This window comes from Aotus nancymaae, unplaced genomic scaffold (assembly GCF_030222135.1).
Source record: "Aotus nancymaae isolate 86718 unplaced genomic scaffold, 86718_ANA_hifiasm-v0.15.2.pri h1tg000019l, whole genome shotgun sequence".
NCBI lineage: Eukaryota > Metazoa > Chordata > Mammalia > Primates > Aotidae > Aotus > Aotus nancymaae.
The window spans coordinates 26,726,324-26,745,629 of NW_026988431.1; the positions used below are offsets into that span (position 1 = coordinate 26,726,324).

Genomic DNA, 19,306 nt, shown 5'->3' on the forward strand with positions numbered 1-19,306 from the left:
GTTTAAGAGTCCAATCATCACAGTGGGCTCAGGGTAAAGGAGGCTGACAAATTAAGCAGTAGCTCAACAGGGGGAAATACACCATATTCCTCTTTCAAGATGATGGGTTCACTAGCTAATGTATCAGAAGGGAAGGAGGCCAGGTCACTAAGGTGATAAAAGAACAGAAACAGGCAAGAGAAGAAGGTGTGGGGTTGGGGGAAGGAGAGAGACACAGGAGGACACAGAGCAAAAAAAAATTGTTTTAAAGTACTTCTGCCATAGCAATGTAAGGAAAAAAATTGAACTTGATAGCAGATGACTTGGATTCCAGGCCTATTATTACCATTTACTATGTGATCTAAGGCAAGCAAGTGATTTCCTCTGAATCTGTTTCCTGTCTGTGTCTGAAGATTGCTATAAAGAATAAATAATACGATACGTTCAAGCACAGGAAATTGCCAGTGTGATTCAGTGTAATGTGTAGAAGTGCTTTAAATGTCATAAAATGTTCTCAACTTTGAGGAAAAAAAAAATCACTAAATGTACTGTCAAGCTGCCTCATCTTCCAACATTGGAGATTCATCCCTAAAGATTTCCTTAGGTTTCTAAGATTCTACTATTACCATCCAAATGCACCCTGAAAGATAAATACTTTTAGCCATTTTCAGCTAGCACTTGAAAAGAAATTAGCTGAGTGCCAACTAAGAGCTGACAGAACCATGAGGAAGACATCTCTGGAAGGGCAACTCAGTGGAATCTCTAGACTAGCCTTGCTTTCTTTCAGTGCCTCAACCCACTTCACAGTTCATGAATCTGCAACATCACGGTGTTCATCATCACCAGAAACCTCAGGATGCTCAAGTTTTCCCTAACTTCAGAACGAAGTTCAGAAATTTGGTTTAACAAATATACATTATAAAATAATATATTCACAAATATTCATTAGGAGTACCATAGTCATTAACATTTATACAGAATTGAAAACTTGACTCCAATAGAAATATTTTCTTTTTTATTTCATTTATTTATTTTGGAAACGGAGTCTCGCTCTATCACCCAGTCTGGAGTGCAGTGGCACAATCATGGCTCATTGCAACCTTTGCCTGCCGGATTTAAACAATTCTCCTGCCTCAGCCTCCAGAGTAGCTGGGATTACAGGTAAGTGCCACCACACCTGGCTAATTTTTTTTGTATTTTTAGTGGAGACAGGGTTTCACCATGTTGGCCAGGCTGGTCTTGAACTCCTGACATCAGGTGATCCGCCTGCCTCAGCCTCCCAAAGTGCTGGGATTATAGGCGCAAGCTACTGCGCCTGGCTCTAGTAGGAATATTTTCAAAGTCGATTTTTAGGTTTAGTTCAGGAGACAATCTTTCAACAGCTAGAAACATTCTTTTTTATTCCCAAAATATTCTGGCTTTTTCCCACTTTGATAGTTTGAATTTTGAGTCCCAATTTACCCCTCCCTATACCCCTGACTGCTGCCTCATAACTTTGTAGTTCTCAGTATTTCCCCACTCCTTGACTCTGAGTTTAGCCATGAAACTTGTTTTAGCTGAGGAATATAATGAGGGGCTGGAAACATGTCGGTGCAGTGGGATATGTTCTCCTGCATCTCCCTTATCACCATCCAGCCCATCTATCATAGGGGAATGACAGAGATGGAGCAGAGCCACCTCAGCCAACCCAGAGTAACACAAACTCACCTCAGCCACTGCAAAGCAAAGCAGAGCCACTCCAGGTGATGTATAAACTCACGGGCAAGAAAGACCTATTTCTTGCTGTTTGCTATTCAGGATTTGTGGTTGGTTGTTATGTGGCATTATTATGTCAATAAGCTAAACAACATGTCTTCCTTCTCCTGACATCACTCTCTTTATTCCTTCTCCAACATATTTTTATCAAATCCTTGGGCTTTTTTTTTTTTGGTGCTGATTTTTTAAAAATCTGGAGGAATTTTATCTCCAACGAAATTATTCTGTGGCTTCTTACAAAAAATATGGATACCCTTTTTCAAAATGCCCTAGATGAACCACAAACTCTGACTTTCCTGGCCTTCAGCGTATTTCCAGGTAATGTGGAATGAGAGCATGGAGCCTACCTAAACCATCTCTTCTAATTCTATTCTTTGGATTTCCACTCAACATGTATTCCACTCCCATTCTGTACCAGGCCCATAATTTTGAATGATACGAATTCACCAGAGACTTCTGCCAAGATGGCCAAGAGGGGGCAACTCTGAAGTGCAGCTCCCAGCTAGTGAGATGCAGAAGGCGAGCGGACTCCACGTTTCCCAGAGAGGTGCTGGGTTCATTTTGGTGGAACTGGTAGGACAGTGAAAATAACCCAAGGAAGGTGAGCCGAAGCAGGGTGGGAGCAGCCCAGGGAGGGCAAACCAAGATAGGGTGGGGTGTGTCCCTACCCAGGAAGTGCAGCTGGCCCAGAGGGCCAGGCACTTCACCTCATCAGCACTCCAACCCGGATCCTGTGCTTCCCTCATGCCTTCTGTAACCCATGGTCCACAAGAGCTTGCCAGACTGACGGGCGCCACCGGATGTTGATGCAAATCTGAGCAACGGCTCCGAACTGCTGGGTGCTGCAAGTTGTCCGCACGGACCTGGGTGGAAGTTTGGACTAACGTCAGTGGGATGGAACTACCCTTCTCACAGAAAGAGGCAGAGTAGAAAGCAGGGAAACAGGCCATACGGTCTGGCAGGTCCCACCCCCACAAAACCCAACAAACTGAAGCCTGAGCACTAGAGAGTTTTGCAGTGAATACACCAGTTTGACCCCGACTGAGAAGAACAAGCTCAGGGAATGAAAGACGCCTGCCATTGGGAAGGTGGGTCTAATCTCACCTGCATAAACAAACTCCAGGGGAAGACTAAGCAGCAGCCTGACTGAATCTGAGGCAACACAGCAGTGCCTCTACAGGCCAAAAAAAGGAAAAAAAAAAGCCTCATACAGGAGATAGAGCTCCAACTTCAACAGAAAGGTAATCCACTCAGATTCGTCCCGAAATCACCAACTTCAAAGATCAAAGGCAATAAATCCACAAAGATGGGACGAAACCAGTGAAAAAAAGGATGAAATCATCAAAGACCAGAATGCCTTTTCTCCTCCCAGGGATCACAACTCCTCACCACCAAGGGAACAAGACAAGATAGAGAATGAGCTTGGTGAATTGATAGAAGCAGGCTTCAGAAGGTGGGTAATAACAAACTTCTCCAAGGTAAAAGACCATCTTCTAACCCAATGCAAAGAAAGTAAGAACCCTGAAGAAAGGTTAGACGAAATTCTAACTAGAAAAACCAGCTTAGAGAAGAACATAAATGAATTGATGGAGCTGAAAAACACAGCACGAGAATGTCATGAGGCATAAAAAAGATTCAACAGCTAAATCAATCAAGCAGAAGAAAGGATATCAGAGAATGAAGATCAACTCAAAGAAATAAAATGAGAAGGCAAGATTAAAGAAAAAAGAATGAAAAGAAATGAACAAAGCCTCCAAGAAATATGGGATTATGTGAAAAGACCTATTCTACATTTGATCAGCATACTTGATTGTGATGGGGAGAATGAATCCAAGCTGGAATACACTCTTAAGGATATTATCCAGGAGGACTTCCCCAACCTAACAAGGCAGGCCAACATTCAAATCCAGGAAATACAGAAACACCACAAAGATACTCAAAAGAAGAGCAACCCCAAGGCACATCATTGTCAGACTGACCAGGGTTGAAACAAAGAAAAAAATCCTAAGGGCAGCCAGAGAGAAAGGTTGAGTCACCCACAAAGGAAAGACTATCAGACTCACGGCGTATCGCTCAGCAGAAACCCTACAAGCTAGTAAGGAGTGGGGGCCAATATTCAACATCCTTAAAGAAAATAACTTTCAACCCAGAATTTCACATCCAACCAAACTAAGCTTCATAAGTGAAGGAGAAATAAAATCCTTTACAGACAAGCAATTGCTGAGAGATTTCATCGACACCAGACCTGCCTTACAAGAGCTCCTGAAAGAAGCACTAAACATGGAAAGGAACAAGTACCAGCCACTGCAAAAACGTACCAAATGGTAAAGACCAACAACGCAATGAAGAAACAGCATCAACTAACGGGGAAAACAACCAGCCAGTAACAAAATGGCAGGATCAAATTCACACATAACAATATTAATGTTGAATGTAAATGGCCTAAATGCCCCAATCAAAAGACACATACTGGCAAACTGGATAAAAAGTCAAGACCCATTGGTGTGTTGTATTCAGGAAACCTACTTCACATGCAAGGACACACATAAGCTCAAAATAAAAGGATGAAGGAAGATTTACCAAGCAAATGGAGAGCAAAAAAAGCAGGATTGCAATCCTAGTCTCTCATAAAACAGACTTTAAAACAACAAAGATCAAAAGAGACAAAGAAGGGCATTACATAATGGTAAAAGGATCAATTAAGAAGAAGAGCTGACTATCCTAAATATATATGCACCCAACGCAGGAGCACCCAGATACATAAAGTAAGTTCTTAATGACCTACAAAGAGACTCAGACTTCCACACTATAATAGTGGGAAACTTTAACACTCCACTGTCAATACTGGACAGATGAATGAGACACAAAGTCGACAAGGATACCCAGGACTTGAATGCAGATCTGGACCAAGCAGACCTAATAGACATTTATAGAACATTCCACCCCAAATCCACAGAATATACATTCTTCTCAGCACTACATCACGCTTACTCTAAAATTGACCACATAATTGTAAGTAAATCACTCCTCAGCAAATGCAAAAGAATGGAAGTCATAACAAACAGCCTCTCAAACCACAGCACAATCAAATTAGGACTGAGGATTAAGAAAATCATTCAAAACTGCACAACCACATAGAAACTGAACAACTTGCTCCTGAATGATGAATGGATAAACAATGAAATGAAGGCAGAAATAAAAATGTTCTTTGAAACCAATGAGAATGAAACCACAATGTACCAGAATCTATGGGACACATTTAAGCAGTGTCTAGAGGGAAATTTATAGCAATAAATGCCCACATGAGAAACAAGGAAAGATCTAAAATTGACACCCTATCATCAAAATTGAAAGAGCTAGAGGAGCAAGATCAAAAAAACTCAAAAGCAAGCAGAAGACAAGAAATAACTAAGATCAGAGCAGAACTGAAGGAGATAGAGAAACAAAAAACCCTTCAAAAAAATCAATAAATCCAGGAGCTGGTTTTTTGAAAAGATGAACAAAATAGACCACTAGCCAGACTAATAAAAAAAGAGAGAGAGAGAGAAGAATTGAATAGATGCAATAAAAAACGATAAAGGGGAGATCACCACCGATTCCTCGGAAATACAAACTACCATCAGAGATTACTACAAACAACTCTATGCACATAAACCAGTAAATCTGGAAGAAATGGATAAATTCCTGGACACTTGAACACTCCCCCAGGCCTAAACAAGGAAGAAGCTGAAACCCTGAATAGAGCAATAACAAGGGCTGAAGTTGAGGCAGCAATTAATAGCCTACCAACCAAAAAAAGTCCAGGTCCAGACAGGTTCACAGTCAAATTCTACTAGACATACAAAGAGGAGCTGATACCATTCCTTCTGAAACTATTCCAAACAATACAAAAAGAGAGAATCCTCCCTAATTGTATAAGACAAACATCATCTTGATATCAAAACCCGGCAGAGACACAACTGAAAAAGAAAACTACAGACCAATATCTATGATGAACACTGATGCAAAAATCTTCAATAAAATAATGACAAACTTAATCCAACAGCACATCAAAAAGTTTATCCATTATGATCAAGTAGGCTTCATCCTGGGGATGCAAGGCTGGTTCAACATATGCAAATCTATAAACGTAATCCACCACATAAACAGAACCAAAGACAAAAACCACATGATTATCTCAATAGAAGCAGAGAAGGCCTTTGACAAATTTCAACAGTCCTTTATGCTAAAAAACCTCAATATACGAGGTATCAATGGAACATATCTCAAAATAATAAAAGCTATTTACAAGAAACCCACAGCCAATATCACACTGAATGGGAAAAACTAGAAGCATTCCCTTTAAAACTGGCACTAGACAAGGATGCCCTCTCACCACTCCTATTCAATATATCATTGGAAGTCCTAGCCAGGGCAATTATGCAAAAAAAAAATAAAATAAAATAAATAGTATTCAATTAGGAAAAGAAGAAGTCAAATTGTCCCTATTTGCAGACGACAAGATTGTATATTCAGAAGACCCCATGATCTCAGCCCAAAACCTCCTTAAGCTGATAAGCAATTTCAGCAAAGTCTCAGCATACAAAATCAATGTGCAGAAATCACAAGCATTCCTATACACCAACAACAGACAAACAGAGAGCCAAATCATGAGTGAACTCCCATTCACAATTGCTACAAAGAAAATAAAATATCTAGGAATACAACTAACAAGGGATGTGAAGGACCTCTTCAAGGAGAACTACAAACCATTGCTCAAGGAAATAAGAGAGGACACAAAGAGATGGAAAAACATTCCATGCTCATGGTTAGGAAGAATCAATATCGTGAAAATGGCCATACTGCCCAAAGTAATTTATAGATTCAATGTTATCCCCATCAAGCAACCACTGACCTTCTTCACAGAACTGGAAAAAAACACTTTAAATTTCATATGGAACCAAAAGAGAGCCCGCATAGCCAAGACAATCGTAAGCCAAAAGAACAAAGCTGGAGGCATCACACTACCTGACTTCAAATATAGTACGAGGCTACAGTAATCAAAACAGCATGGTGCTGGTACCAAAACAGAGATATAGACCAATGGAACAAAACAGAGGCCTCAGAAGTAACACCACGCATCTACAACCATCTGATCTTTGACAAACCTGACAAAAAGAAGCAATGAGGAAAGGATTCCCTGTTTAATAAATGGTGTTGGGAAAACTGACTAGCCACATGCAGGAAGCTGAAACTGGTCCCTTTCCTTACACCTTATACAAAAATTAACTCCAGATGGATTAAAGATTTAAACATAAGAACACCATAAAAACCCTAGAAGAAAACCTAGTCAACACCATTCAGGACATAGGCATAGGCAAGGACTTCACAAAAACACCAAAAGCAACGGCAACAAAAGCCAAAATAGACAAATGGGATCTAATTAAACTTAAGAACTTCTGCACAGCAAAAGAAACAATCATTAGAGTGAACCAGCAACCAACAGAATGGGAAAAAATTTTTGCAATCTACCCATCTGGCAAAGGGCTAATATCCAGAATCTACAAAGAACTAAAGCAGATTTACAAGAAAAAAAAACCCATTCAAAAGCGGGCAAAGGATATGAACAAACACTTTTCAGAAGACATGTATAAGTCCAACAAACATATATGAAAAAAACACTCATCATCACTGGTCATTAGAGAAATGCAAATCAAAACCACAATGAGATACCATCTCATACCAGTTAGAATGGTGATCCTTAAAAAATCAGGAGACAACAGATGCTGGAGAGGATGTGGAAAAATAGGAATGCTTTTACACTGTTGGTGGGAGTGTAAATTAGTTCAACCATTATGGAAGACAGTGTGGCGATTCCTCAAAGACCTAGAAATAGAAATTCCATTTGACCCAGCAATACCATTACTGGGTATATACTCAAAGGATTATAAATCATTCTATTATAAAGAGGCATGCACATGTATGTTTCGGTGCTGTTTACAACAGCAAAGACCTGGAACCAACCCAAATACCCATCAATGATAGACTGGACAAAGAAAATGTGGCACATATACACCATGGAATACTATGCAGCCATAAAAAACGATGAGTTCATGTCCTTTGTAGAGACTTGGATGACTCTAGAAACCACCATTCTCAGCAAACTGACACAGGAACAGAAAACCAAACACTGCATATTTTCACTCATAGGCAGGTGATCAACAATGAGAACACTTGGGTACAGGGAAGGGAACAACACTCACTGGGGTAGGTTGGGAGGAGGGGAAGGGAGGGGTGGCAGGGCGCGGGGAGGTTGGGGAGAGAGAACACCAGGAGAAATGCCTGATATAGACGACGGGGTGATGAAGACAGTAAACCACTATGGCGTGTATGTACCTATGCAACAGTCCTGCAGGATGCAGGATGTGCACATATACCCCAGAGCCTAAAGTACAATAAAAATAAAAAATAAAAAGAATTCGCCAGGCAAATAAAGGGGAGGGAAACATCCAGAGGGAAGACACAGCCCTATACATTCTGAGAATCTCAAATCCTTTGGTGCTGGTGGAACATAAAATATGAGAGTGATAATGTCAGGTTTAGAGAGGAGGGGATGGTAGCCAGCCTCGAACATGACTTCGAAGTATTCATGTCCTGTGTTAGATCCTTCCCATACTGCCTCAGGGGCAGCCTGTGTGACCAACAGAATAATACAGAAGTGATGGTGTGTGACTTCTGAGACTAGGTCATAAAAGACATGGATTTCATCTGTATCACCCACACTGGAGGAAGCCGGCCACTATGTTATAAGGACATTCAGGCAACCCTATGGAGAGATCTATGAGATAAAAAATTGGGGCATTTTGCCAACAGCCACCATCACATTGCCAGCTGTGTCAGTGAGCTATGGGAAGCATATTCTCCAGCCCTAGTCAAGCCTTCATTTGACTACATATCTGGCTGACATCTGGACTAAAACCTCATGAGAAACCCTGAGCTAGAACCACCCACTTTTAATTTTTGACCTACAGACACTGTGAAATAATGAATATTTCTTGTGATGGTGTTAATATATTTTACAATATATTTCAGCAATATATCACCAATACAGAAGGCAAAGCTCAGATATATGCTGTCACATTTGCTCTGCTGTGTCCTGTAATTAGAGGCAGCCACTGCAAAGTCACTGATGAACATGATCTTTAGCTGTATCATGGCACTAGGTGGAGAGCAGGTTTGAAGAGAGAGACTGGAGGCAGGACAGAAAGGCAGGAGGTTTGTCCAGGTGAGAAAAGATGAAGGCCTGACTTGCATCTGATGACGTCAAGACCTCCTGAGGGGACATAAAGAGAGAGAACTGAAGACTGACTAGATGGGTCGAGGGGTGATGGAGTAGTCTGTGAGGACTAGTAGTTTTACAGCATGCGTGATTGGGCAGGAGATAGGTCATTCACAGAGCTGTGGATACAGGAAGAGATACAGATTGAGAGGTAGGAAAAATACTGAGTTCATTCCTGGGTGTTTCGAGTTTGGGGAGCTTATGAGGTGTTCATTTAAAGAAGTCTAGGTGGCCGGGCACAGTGGCTTATGCCTGTAATCCCAGCACTTTGGGAGGCCATGGTGGGCAGTTCACGAGGTCAGGAGTTCAAGACCAACGTGGCCAACAAGGTGAAACCCCATCTCTACTAAAATAGAAAAACTAGCCAGACATGGCGGCAGGTGCCTGTAATCCCAGCTACTCAGTAGGCTGAGGCAGGAAAATTGTTTAAACCTGGGAGGTGGAGTTTGCAGTAAGCTGAGATCGCACCACTGCACTCCAGCCTGGGTGGCAGAGTGAGACTCTGTCTCAAAAAAAAAAAAAAAAAGGCTAGGCATGGAGCTTCAGGTGTCTGAAAAATTCTGCCCTTATAGTGTGAATGGATCTACTTAATGAACTTCAGATAACAGAGCAGTGGATAGCTTTGATGCTATACCTGCAAATAGCCAGTGTTACCTTCTAGAAAATGTACCTCCTTTAAGGCTCCTGAATAGGATTTTAGTTTATGTGAATCTTTAAAAATAATAAGCAGCAGCATCTAGTACTTTCAGGAAGTCATTGGGGAAAATGACAGCCTCTAGCCGATAGCTCTCTGCTGGTGGCATCTCCTCCCCATTCCCACCATGGTATATTCTTCTAAATTAGTAGTTCTCAACTTTGGCTCTGCATTCAAAGCATCTGGAAAATTTTATGAGGATTAAGTGGAATGGTTTAAAAATAACTTGTCAGATGGCAGATGTTTGCTGTCGTTTTCTTCCTGCCTAAAAAGTAAGACTACACCCTTACCTGTCTACCTCTCCTGAACCAAAAGGGATTCTCTCATTGGAAGAGTTTTGTAAAATGCAAAACTTTATTCAAATGTATGTATCTCTAAAATATAACTCTTTTAAGAAACAGCCACAATACTATCACATCTCAATGATCGATAATTCCTGTATATAAAATACCCAATAGGATTGTCATGTCCCTCACTATTTGAATTTTTGTTTGTTCAGATTAGAATAAAGCTCAGTTGCTTTAATAAATATGTCTCCTCAATCTCTTTTAATGTATAAATTCTACCACCATGTTTATTTTTCCCTTCTAATTCATTTATTAATGAAACCAGGTCATTTTTCTTGTAAACTTTCCTTAAGTCTAGGATTTACTGATTGCATCCTCATGTATGTTTTAAAAATAAACTTTTAAAAAAGTTTTTCATTTACAGGCCAGGTGAGGTGGCTCATGCCTGCAACCCTAACATTTTAGGAAGCTCAGGTGGGAGGATAGCTTGAGGTCAAGAGATGGAGACCAGCTTAGGCAATATACTGAGACCTCATCTATATATACATATATATTTTTTTTTAATTTTTTACATTTACAGAAAAATTGTAGAGATAGTACCAAGAGTTCCCATTACTCCACCTAATTTACCCTATAATTAACATCTTACATTATTATGGTACATTGACTACAATAATGAACCAATTTTGATACATTATCAATCAAGTCTATACTTGATTCGAATTTCTTGAATCCACTTATTAATCATGTCATGTGTCCTTAGGCTTGTCTTTGTTGTGAGAGTTTCTCAGAATTTCATTGTATTTCATGATTGCTATTGACTGAATATTTTCATTCCCCCAAATTCATATGTTAAAATCTTAACTCCCAATTTGTTGGTATTTGGAAGTAGGGTCTTTGGGAGGTGATTTAGTTCATGAGGGCAGGGGCCTCATGAATGAGATTAGTGACTTTATAAAAGAGGTCTGTACATATCTACAAATATTTCCCTATGTAAACATATGTAGCTATATTAAGCTAAACATAAGTTAATACTGATGTCTCCAACTTGAATCCACTATTACCTGGATCATTCTAGTCTCTTCCTGATATTTTAAAAAGGGGCACCTTTATATTTCTTATAACTGGTATAGGTTGAGATTCAAGTTAAATTTTGTGCAAGAAAAATTAATAGAAGGTGACGTATTCTTCCATCATGAAGAGCAGAGTAATTGGTTGGTCGCCTTTTCATGATTTTAGCAACCATTGATGATCATTCTCTAGGATCCATTAATTCTTTAAAGATTTTTAAAAATGTAAAATTTTGATTGGCTCCTTGATTAGCTAGAATACTTATAACAAAAGTTTCCTCTCATCAACTATTTAGTAGCCCTGAGGAAGAGCCCATATACAAAAGGCAGGATAGGCGGGGTGTGGTGGTTCACGCCTGTAATCCCAGCACTTTGGGAGGCCAAAGAAGATGGATCAATTGAGGTCAGGAGTTCAAGACCAGCCTGGTCAACATGGCAAAACCCTGTCTCTACTAAAAATACAAAAATTAGCCGGGCATGGTGGCAGGTGCCTGTAATCCCAGCTACTCAGGGAGGCTGAGGCATAAGAATTGTTTGAACCTGGGAGGCAGAGGTTGCAGTGAGCCGAGATTGTGCTGCTGCACTCCAGCCTGGACGACGGAGCAAGACTCCATCTCAAAAAATAAAAATAAACAAATTAAATTAAATTAAAAAGGCAGGATAAGTGCTTAATTGTTTTCCTGATTATTTTAAAAATGAACTGGTTCCTTAGGATCCTCCCAGACTGACCACAGAGCTATTTTTGTTTCCACGTACCATTATGAACTTAGAGCAGCTTTTTAGATACATGGCTCAGCCCTCTACCTGCAGCCTTGAGTCCTGGGTATTCTGCCTCAGGATAGTGAAATGGGGGATGGTTGGCGAGGGTGGGGAGGTAGGGCAGAGACAGAGAGGATTTGAAAGGGATGGCAAGGTTGGGGCTCTTAGAGGTTTCCATATTCCTTCATCCAGAAAAAGCTCTGGTTTCCAAAGCATTAATTTCTGTATAGCTGTTGCTTTGATTTTCACAGATTTCTATGTTGCCTTATAAATACTTGAGTCCATCTTTAAAAGTCTCCTCAAGCAACCAGGAAAGAAAGAACAGCCTGAAGATCTGGAAAGAGCATGTTTAACCCTAAATCCTTAAAAGTAGCTAATCTAGGAGAGAAGGTCACCTTTGAAATGCTGGGGAAAGGGGTAGAGCACCTCTTCTCCACCTTGGCTGTTCCCTGAAACACCTCTGAAAAACCACATATGTCCCTATAGTACCTCCACAGATTCTGATTCAGTTGGTCTGGCTGGAACGCTTAAAATGGCAGTTGCTATAACCTTTTAGAGCAAGGTGACTCTAACATTAAGCAGGGGCCATTTCCAAGTCCTCAGCATGATAGGCTAACAAGGATTGTGTTACACTTATAGGTCTATCACCTTGATATGGCTGTCTCATGTGAGTAGTTGACATCTCTGCCCTGGAACTCAGAAGACTAAACTAGGAATAATGATGCCCAACAGATGTCATCCCTGCTTGAAACACTGGGGCCTTGATGAGTGTGGCTCAGTTTGAACCCTTGAGTCTTTAACATGAGACAGATTACTGTGCCCCAACCCTCAACTCCAAGAATGGCTACACTTACTTTCTGCCTGGCACTGTTCTAAGTGCTTTACATATCTCAACATCCCTAATAGGTTGGTATCATCTCCACTTAACAGATGAACTACTGGGATCTGAGAGAGTTAAGTGACTTGTTAAGGTCAAAAGCCTATTTCTGGGTGGGTCTGGACTCTCCCACCACATGCTTTCACTTACAGGCTGTGATTTTATGCCCAGCCCCTCTCAAAGAGCTGTCTCCTGCTTTCTATTGCACAATCAATATTGACACCTGGTGTAGGGGCGCTGTGCGGCGTCGGGAAGGCCTGGCCTGGGGTGAGGGATCCTAAATCTCTGCTCCCCAGCATCAGGCCCTGGGTAGGCCCCTGCCCTTGTGGTAGGGTAACCCGCCTTCCTTCACAGCTCAGAGGTCTGAGGGTGTTTGCAGGAAAGACCAGAATGCCTAGGTGGCTTCTTCTACCTCTCACCCCTCCTCACTCCCAGTCCTGTGCCACAGGGTTTCACTCACAGCTCCTTCCGCTCCACACTTCCCCTGAAAATCTCACTGCCCTGTGACTTCTCCATGTGCCACTTCCTGTGCGTCAAACCCCCAGGATCAGCTGCCCACTGTCTATGGCCACCCCAACTCTTGACTAGAACGACATTTATCACTGCCCACCCTTCTCCCACTCTTCCCCTCTCAGCAAATGACACCACATCCAGGAAACTCTTAACCACCACTAGCCCAGCGCTCCCTCTTCCCGCTTCACGCAGTCACCAAGTCCCCTCAGTTTCACCACTCAAGATAGTTGTTAGACCCTGGCGCCGCTCCATCCCCGTTTCCCTAGGATAGGCCTCGGTGTGTGAGGCCAGCCCTGCCTCATTTCCTCCTAACCCCAACCCAGGCCTTGTGCTTTGTGTACCACCAGACCCAACCAAAGCTCGTTATTGTTCCTTTGGCTCCCAGCACTCAACTGAGCGCCCCAGCTCTTCCTCACCTGGGACACTCCAGCTGACTCCAGTCGTGACGCAGGCGTGTACGGACCAGCCTCGCTCCAGGTTCCGGGCGCTGCCACACCTTCAGCCCTCCCGGACACAGACCCAACGCAGAGGCTAAGCTTCCTAGGCCCTGGACTTCAGTCCGGTCTGCAAGCCCTGCTCTGATAGGCTGCCTCCCGCAGTAGCGGCGCCCCGACGTAGGGCGCCCAGGTTCCTCCCCTTAGCCCTGCAGGGATTGGGCCTTGTGGCACCGCCCACGCTCGGATTGGTCCTGGTCCGAGGTGAGACCAGACCTTGTGCCCTCGTGGGCCTTAGGGACTGCGGAGGAGAAGTGTTGGGCCATGGCCCGGGCTCGCAGGCTGGAGCTGGCCAAGGCTCTGGCTCTGGGGCCGGACGGGAGGCATGCATGTTATGCGCTCCTGCACGCGCCGGATCCTGTGATTCTCTTTGGCACCTCCCTCTGCGCTATGCCATACTGGTGAGGAGGGGGCGCGCCCGGACCTTTCCACTTTAGCCCTACATCCTCCCTGCGGCGCTACTCTTGGGCGCCCGTGCCAATCCCAGCTTCCTCCTCTCGCAGATGCAGATGCGCTTCGATGGGCGCTTGGGCTTCCCTGGGGGATTCGTGGACTCGCAAGACAGCAGCCTAGAGGATGGGCTGAACCGTGGTCTGCTGGAACAGTTGGGTGAGGCGGCGGCCGCGTTCTGCGTGGAGCGCCCTGACTACCGCAGCTCCCACGCCGGGTCAGGGCCACGTGTTGTGGCCCACTTCTATGCCAAGTCTCCGACACTCGAGCAGCTGTCGGCTGTGGAGGCCAGTGCAACGCGCTGGAGGACCATGGGCTGGAGGTGGGGCCTGTCTGGGACCCTGCCCCATATCCTATTCCTTTCCCTTCCATTCCTTCCTTTGCCTCAGAAACTCTTTTTGGATTGAGGTCCGCGTCTGTCAGAACTTGCCCTCTTCCCCATTTTTTTTTTTTTTTTTTTTTTTTTTTGGTGGAGTTGGGATCTTGGTCTTCTCTTATCGAATGGTACTGCCAACCTAGGCTTCCTGGGAAGATTTCCACCCATCTCACCCTTTACTGGGCTCTGGAGAGATTTTTCTAGAACACACATATCCAAATCTCTCTGCTGCTCTCTACCGATAATGTGAAAATGTTCAGGCATCCACTCTAGTCCCTTATTGTTGGGCCTCTGTTTTTCTTAGGAAGAAGATATGGCCCTAATACTTAAGGCCAGGGTAGTATGGACACAGACTGTATATATGGAGGTGGTTCTTAAGTTTTGTCAACTATCAGAATCAGCTGTGAGGCTTATAAAAACAACGATGACTAGATTCTACTCCCAGAATGCTGGTTGAGGGTAAGAAAACACCAGCTTCCACCACTCCCAAGTCTTGGGGGCAGGGGTTCAGAACTCTGAGAATTTGCTTTTTTCAGAAGTTCCCAAGTGATGCTGATGAAGCTAGTCTACGTTTCCCATTTTGAGAACCATTGTTGCAGGGCTAAGCATGAATTGTGGCATTAGTTAGGAGCCACTAGAGGTTTAGGGGACAGATGTCATAAGGATTAACATTGATGGAGCTGGATAGTATGTCTTGGGTCATTTGTCTGCAGAGATTTGGGCCCACTGGGCCTCCTTTAGATAAAAGCCTTGGCTTGTTTCTCTTGGAGTATTAAGGGGTGAGGCATCTGCTCTAGAAAGATCTGCTAAAGAGAGGATGGAAGTAGCAACATGAGCTACCTGGAGTCCCAGTGTCTTGTCTCCTTACTTTTACAGGTGCTGGGCCTGGTGAGAGTGCCCCTGTATACCCTGCGTGATGGTGTGGGAGGCCTGCCTATCTTTCTGGAGAATGGCTTTATTGGTGCTGCCCGGGAGCAGTTACTGGATACCCTCCAGGACTTGGGAGTGGTGGAAGCTGGTGCTTTCTCAAGCCTTCAGATCCCAGCTAGTCAAAGGCCACCCTCTGTGGATGCAGGGAACCTAAGATGAGGACTTTAGTACTAGGAAGAGAATGTTTTCTCTTCTGGACCTAAAGATGATACCAGATTAAAAGAAGTGTGTACCATATGTTTTGAGCAGAGGACCCTCCAATTCATGGCATTAGGGGCAAAAATTCACAGCTTATCCTAGGGGTCCCAGCAGGTTCTTAGAGCCTACCTCTTCCCTGTACATTTGCATATAGCCTGGTAACCCCCAGGCATGCATATGCACAATGTGACCACACACAGCCTGAAATATTTCACCTATCAAGTCCAGTTTAACCAGGAATTGGCGTTTGTTACCATACCCTGCCTCTTGCTTTGCAGAGAGCTTCTACAGCAAAGGCGGGTCCTTCCCACAGTCCTCCATGCTCTTTAGAGTCTAGCCCAACCCATGTTTGTTGGGAAGAATAGAGAAGCAGAGAATCCTCTTTGCTTTCCTGAAAGTATCCATGCCCTTGCCAGAGGGTTCACCAAAGCAATTGGCTCCTGAAAAGTGGGAGAGGGCCTTAACCAATCTCCAACACTTTTCTTCTCCTGAAACTGAGAAGGGGTAAGGGAGTAGCTAGGTCCCCTTGGACTAAGCATGGATGTGAGGCCTGTGAGTACTGGTGTCTCTCCTTAAGAGCTTTCATCTGTGGTTTGCTTTAGACTCTGGGACTATCAGAAGAGAACTGACCCACAGCTGTCTAGCCCTGCCCTGCCAAAAAAAGAGCCTCCCATTAAAGAGAGCTTAGAGCTGGGCCTTGAGGCCCTTTACGTCTTTCAACAGAGATCTAATATGTACCTACTAAATGCCAGGTACTATAAAAGGTCTTGCTCTTCAAGACTCCAGGACAGGGGTGAGCAAACATTTTCTTAAAAGCCAAATAGCAAATATTTTAAGCTTTGTAAACTACATAGTTTTAAAAAATATATTTTCTAACATTGACTAATAAAAATTGCCTATACTTATTTTGTACAAAATGATGCTTTGAAATATGTAATCTACGGCCATACCACCCTGAACGCGCCCGATCTCGTCTGAAATATGTATACATTGTGGTGTGGCTAAATTGAGCTAATTAACATATGCATTACCTCACACATTTATCATTTATCATGGTAAGAACACAAAATTTACTCTTAGCAATTTTCACAAATATGATGCAGTTATTTACTATAGTTGCCATTTGTGCAATATATCGTTTGAACTTATCTCTCCTAACTGAAGTTTTGTATTCTTTGATCAATATCTTCTCAATTACTGTTCCCTACTCCCAGTCCTGGTAGCCATTATTTTGCTCTCTGTTTCTATGTGTTTAACTTTTTTAGATGCCATATGTAAGTGAGATCATGTGATATTTGCACCTGGCTGATTTCATTTAACATAATGCCATCTAGGTTAATCCATATTAATGCTAAGTTCCTGTGTTATGGCTATCAATATGTTACCAGTAAATGGACATATGTGTAATATGAAACATAAATAATTTGATTAACATGATAGTGTCATAATTCTAGATCATTCCATGAAAGTTAGATCATAGGGAGTATGGGGAAGAAGAATAAAAATGTACTAGTTGTGCTGAGGAGTAAGTAGCATGATTTAGGTTCTGAAGATGATAAGAGTCTTTGTGAAATTTTACTATTTTAAGAGACATACCAAAGCAACAGATTCTGCTGAATATGAAAGGATGGGAAAGAAAGTCAGGGAATTACAGTCAAAGATAAGAAATCATCATAATATTAATATCAAAATTGAATGTCAAATGCATTAGAATTCTTTAGGAGATTATCTACAATGATCATATAATTATCACCAACTTCAAATTATATATAGCATGATCTGCAAATTAGGATGAAATTAACAAAATAGATTGAGGAGTAGCAACACACTTCCTTAGGTTCTTGACAGATAAAATGTCAGCTTCTAGGTATGCATATCTAGGAGCTAAAGAGAATAAAAATAAAGATGATGAAAACAATTAACATTTGGGGGATATTTACTGTGTGGTAGGCACTATTCTAAGTTCTTTTCATTTATTAACATATTTAGTCCTTAGGACAACCTTATGATGTAGGAATTCTATTATCTCTATACTCCAAATAGACCCAGCACAAAGGCCAAAAATATAATTGATATACTTTGTGTAACAGATAAATATTGCACTCTGGAACTTCAGAGAATATACCTTGAAGGCCTCAGGAAGCATTTACCAAATTAATCATATATTGGACCTTATCAAACCTCAGTAAATCCTCTCAAATCTTCTAGTACCCCTCAGAAATCATAGATCACATACCTTGTTCTAGACTACCTCATGTAGTAAAACTAAAAATAAATGACAGGGATACAATCTTTGAAATGGTCTTCTTGATGTGTTTTCTTATTGTTTGAATCGTGTATAATATGTATGTATTCTATGGTCATAAAACAACAGTTAAAAAGTAAAACAAAAAAATTGTCATATTTATTCAGAGACTAGCCCTAATAAATCTAAAAAGAAAAAGAAAAAATGATTCATGGGTGGGCAGGGATCCATCCCAGGAAGAATACTGGAGGTAATATGTGGAGTTGAGGAAAGAGCTCTTCTCCATCCTGAAATGAACAGAATCAGAGCAGAGCCTGCCTGCCTGAGTCTGAGCCATGTGCTCACATGGATCCCCCTGTGCTGACTGGAATATGCAGTGTGACCGGTCAGGCCTGGATCCTCTGCCCTCATTGTGGCCAGGGAAGTGGAGAGCTGTGGTTGGCAATCTCACCAGATCAAGATCTAGGGAAGTGGTAGGTCTCTAAGGGAGGAGGCAGTGTATAGCACAGACATCTGATGTCCACCACAGGGGGAAAAACAAGGCCAGATATTCTACCTACCCCTGTGTTCTATTAGGCGCCTTGTTCGCATGATTCCTTAATTCTTTGGTGTATGAACTACAGGTCTATACTATCTTCAACCATAAGATTTGCTCCATGTTACTATGCAGGCTCCACAAGGATCACCTCTTCTTTGATTTCTTACCCTCCAACCAACCAGAGCTAAGAGAGCCATTTTGATCTCAGGTTACTGGTGATGCAATTCCCCCTCTTCTTTCCCCTTGTTACTACCCACCCCCCTTCCACCACTCCACCCCTCCACATGTTTTACCTTATTAACTCTGAGTCTGTCTTAGTTTTAGTGTCACTTTCTAAGGGAAGCACTCTTTATATCCTGACCTTCCAGACCAGATTCATTTCACCCATGTACCTTTTCTTCAAATCACTTATTCCCATTTCAAATCATTCATTCGTATGTGACTTTTTGATTAGTATTTTTTTGTCCTCATATACTCATCAATGTTCATGGATAGACACAATAGAAATTGCTGGGCAAGGTGCCTCACGCATGTAATCCTAGCACTTTGGGAGGCTGAGGTGGGCAGATCACTTGAGGTACAGAGTTTGAGACCAGCCTGGCCAACATGGCAAAACCCCACCTCTACTATAAATATAAAAATTAACTTGGTGTGGTGGCATGCACCTGTAATCCCAGCTACTTGGGAGGCTAAGGCAGGAGAATCACTTGAACCCAGGAAGTGGAGGCTGCCGTGAGCTAAGACTGCACCGCTGCACTTCAGTCTGGGTGACAGAGCAAGACTCTGTCTCCAAAGAAAATACAAAATAAAAAAGAAACAATGG

The 19,306-nt window shown here is 42.5% G+C and overlaps 1 long non-coding RNA gene and 1 pseudogene across 3 annotated transcripts in view; one reads left to right on the forward strand and one right to left on the reverse strand.

Moving 5' to 3' along the window:
* The window catches only part of LOC135275875 (uncharacterized), a 79,857-nt gene that overhangs the window by 54,869 nt on the left and 5,682 nt on the right, over nucleotides 1-19,306 (reverse strand). The gene's annotated exons all lie outside the window — the stretch shown is intronic.
* LOC135275903 (U8 snoRNA-decapping enzyme-like) lies at nucleotides 14,011-15,661 on the forward strand (annotated as a pseudogene).